Source organism: Felis catus, chromosome B2 (genome assembly GCF_018350175.1).
Source record: "Felis catus isolate Fca126 chromosome B2, F.catus_Fca126_mat1.0, whole genome shotgun sequence".
In the NCBI taxonomy this organism is placed as follows: Eukaryota; Metazoa; Chordata; class Mammalia; order Carnivora; family Felidae; genus Felis; species Felis catus.
This window is the reverse complement of record NC_058372.1, coordinates 56,255,414-56,258,840: the sequence shown is the minus strand read 5'-3', so window position 1 is coordinate 56,258,840 and position 3,427 is coordinate 56,255,414.

The window sequence follows — 3,427 nt, the reverse complement described above, 5'->3', positions numbered from 1 at the left end:
AGGTGAATGGATAAGTAAACAGTGGTACATTCACCTGATGAAATATTATTCATCACTAAAAAGAAATGAGCTATCAAGCTATGAAAAGACATGAAGGAAGCTTAAGTGCATATTATTAAGTTAAAGAAGCCAGTCTGAAAAGGCACCATACTGTAGTATTCCAACTATATGGCATTCTGGAAAAGGCAAAACTGTGAAGACAGTAAAAAGATCAGTGGTTGCTAAGAGTTGGGTGAGGGTGATGAATAAGCAGGGCACAGAGGATTTTTAGGGCAGTGAAAAACTCTCTATGATAGCATAGAGTCTCTATGACTCTCTATGATAGCATAATAATGGATACATGTCATTGCACATCTGTCGAAACCCATGGAATATGCAACACCAAGAGTGAACCCATAATGATAACTATGTGCTTTGGGTAATAATGATGCATCAATGTATGTTTATCCTTTAATTTATGTACCACTCTGGTGGGATGATGGTAATGGGATAGGTTATGAATGTGTGGGGCCATGGGCATATGGGAAATCGCTATACTATCCTCTTAATTTTACTGTGACCTTAACTTCTCTGTGAAAAAAAAAATCTTTATTTAGGAAAAAAAAGGAGGCTAATTTGGAAATATCTCTCAATATTTTAAATATTTATGCTCTGCTTGTAAAAAGGTTATCTTAGAGATGGGTTCATATACATGAAAAATGACATAACTTATCCTGTTTATATTATTAAGATATTGAAAACATCCCAACATTTGCATTAGTAGGTGTGTGGCAGTGCTCACAACATTATATGAGCTCACCAATATTATCTTATTTTTCTCTTTGTCACACTACATTTATCATTCTGCCTGTTATTAGGTGGGACCAGGTGGCTGAGTCCCGGGGTCAAAGGAATATGCACAAAAGTGATGTGCCTGATTTCTAAATTCTCCCTCAAAATCTTCCATTCTTCTACCTGTACATAGCTATTTAGAATGTAGTGTTCTATGAGCAGGGGAAGTAGGTGAGTGAGGATGTTGGAATAAATGTCTATAATATTATAATATTATATAAATCATGAGTTTAAGCCTTATATACTCTCCCAACCTAAGTAAATTAATTCATCTTCCTATTGTTTTTTAGTTTGCTGTAATAGGTGTTGCATTTTTTATGGAGTGCCTTTTCAGTTTATATTTATGTTCATTTCTTTCTACTGATATACTGTGTTAAATTGTTATTAATCCTTTATCTAATAAATATATTAACTTAATTACTACTACTACTACTACTACCTAACAAATATTGAACTCTTACAATTTTCCAGACATTATCTTAAATGTTTAACAGTATTAACCAACCTAAACCTACACAACACCTGTCTGAGATACATAACATTAGCCCTGTGTTATGAATAAGGAAAGTGAGGGATGGCAAGTTTCATTAACTTCAGAGTTAAATGTCCAGTAAGTAGCTGAGTTAGTCTTCAAACCTGCCCTTAAATGTAAATTTATATTCTTTTACTAAATTACCTTTGAATTCCCAAGAATTAATCACACTTGATGACTAGAAACTATTTTAATATACTGATGAGCATATTTGCTTATATTTAACTTATGATTTTTACATTTTTATCTATGATTGGAAGAGGAATGTTAAAAAATTAAGTTTTGGCTCACTTATGTTAACTTCTTAAAATGATGGCAATGCTTAATTCCCTACTCTGAAACATATGGTATGGAATATGAATAAGGCTGTGCTAAGAAATTTGAATTGAACTCAACTGTACAACACTCTCAGATTGGAGATTTCAGGAGGTAATTCTTTCAATCATTTTCATTCTTTCACCTGATCATAATCGCTTTATATTGTAAAATTTTCTTGTGTCGCATTTGGTAAAATACATTTTCGCATAGAATTATTCTGAACCTACATTCGTATAACTAGAAAAAGTAGAATTTGTTTGCCAATATGCCAGAAACTTTTCCTTTGGAAAAATGATAACTTTTATCTGACCTGTAATTTGATCTTTTCTTATTTGAATGGGTATGCAGTGTAAGACTAGAATGTTCTGCTTCAAGAAAGCTTTCTTCTGCTTTCATAGAGTAAAAATAGTTTATACATGGAAGCCTCCCAGAATATCTGCTCTTTGTGTTCAATATTAACACATAAGGAAATATTACTATCAGTCCACTGTTTTAAATTTTAACTTTAAAGCTATACACGTTATGTATAAAACAAACTTAATTTTATTATTTTTTAAATTTTTTAATTGTTTATTTATTTTTGAGAGAGAGCGACAGAGCACGAGCAGAGGAGGGGCAGAGAGAGACAGACACACAGAATCCGAAGCAGGTTCCAGGCTCTGAGCTGGCTCCTAATGAGAGCCTGATGCGGGGCTCGAACTCATGAGCTGTGAGATCATAACCTGAGCCAAAGTCAAACGCTCAACCGACTGAATCACTGAAGAACCCCAACAAACTTAATTTTAAATTAAAAATTACTTTTCATTGAGGTTTTAAAATGTATTTCTATATTTTCAATTAGGCAGTTTTTTGGCACTATAAGAAAAATATGTCCAAATGCCAGACAAGTACAAAAAACTTTTTAAATAGCTATTGGCCTTAAATTGCCACCATACTTAAAAGTAGTGTTTATGTACACTAATTTCACTTTTACAGAAGTCTTTTAAAGTTTATTTCTTTTCCCAATGCATTAAAATACACTTAAAATAGCAGTAAGCTCTAACTATTTATTTGAAAAAATATCGTAATTTCTGTTTTGATCAAAATAATACATTCTGTAAGATACAGTTATTTTAGGAAAAACGTATATCTCATCAGATACCAGATCTGTCGGCACCTTCATCTTAGACTTCCGGCCTCCAGAACTAAGAAAGAAATGCTTGCTGTTGAAAAAAAAAAGTTATTAATAAGATAAATTAATAGAAAAAGTGGAAAGTTGGAGAAAAGTCTTTATTAAGAAAAAGATATTACGAGGACTATACTTTGTAAAATTGACATCAAATAGTAATGTAACTTCTAATATATCAAAAAAAAAGTGCCTATCTGGAAGTTTTGGGGCAAGATTGGACAAACCAGGGGTTAAATTTGGAAGAGGGCTGGGGATACTAACCTTTGTTCAAGCAGGTAACTTGGGAACCCCCAGGTGGCAAGCCATTGTCCAGTCTTATCTATTCCAACACCTGAGGGAACCAAGACAGGAACTTGCCCAAGTGATTTGGAGACAGCAAAGAAAGAAGCATAGACTAGGAGGAGGGTGGCCTGATGAAGCCCAAAATAAGTTAGGAAACATCACTGAGAAGGAAAAGTACCGAATGAGGACAGGGGGTAAAGTGTTGCTCTAATTGTTCAGTAGTCAGCTGGAAAGTCTTCATTTAAAGCTTAAAATGATTGGGTAGTCAATATACTATGTTCAAACATGCCAACTGA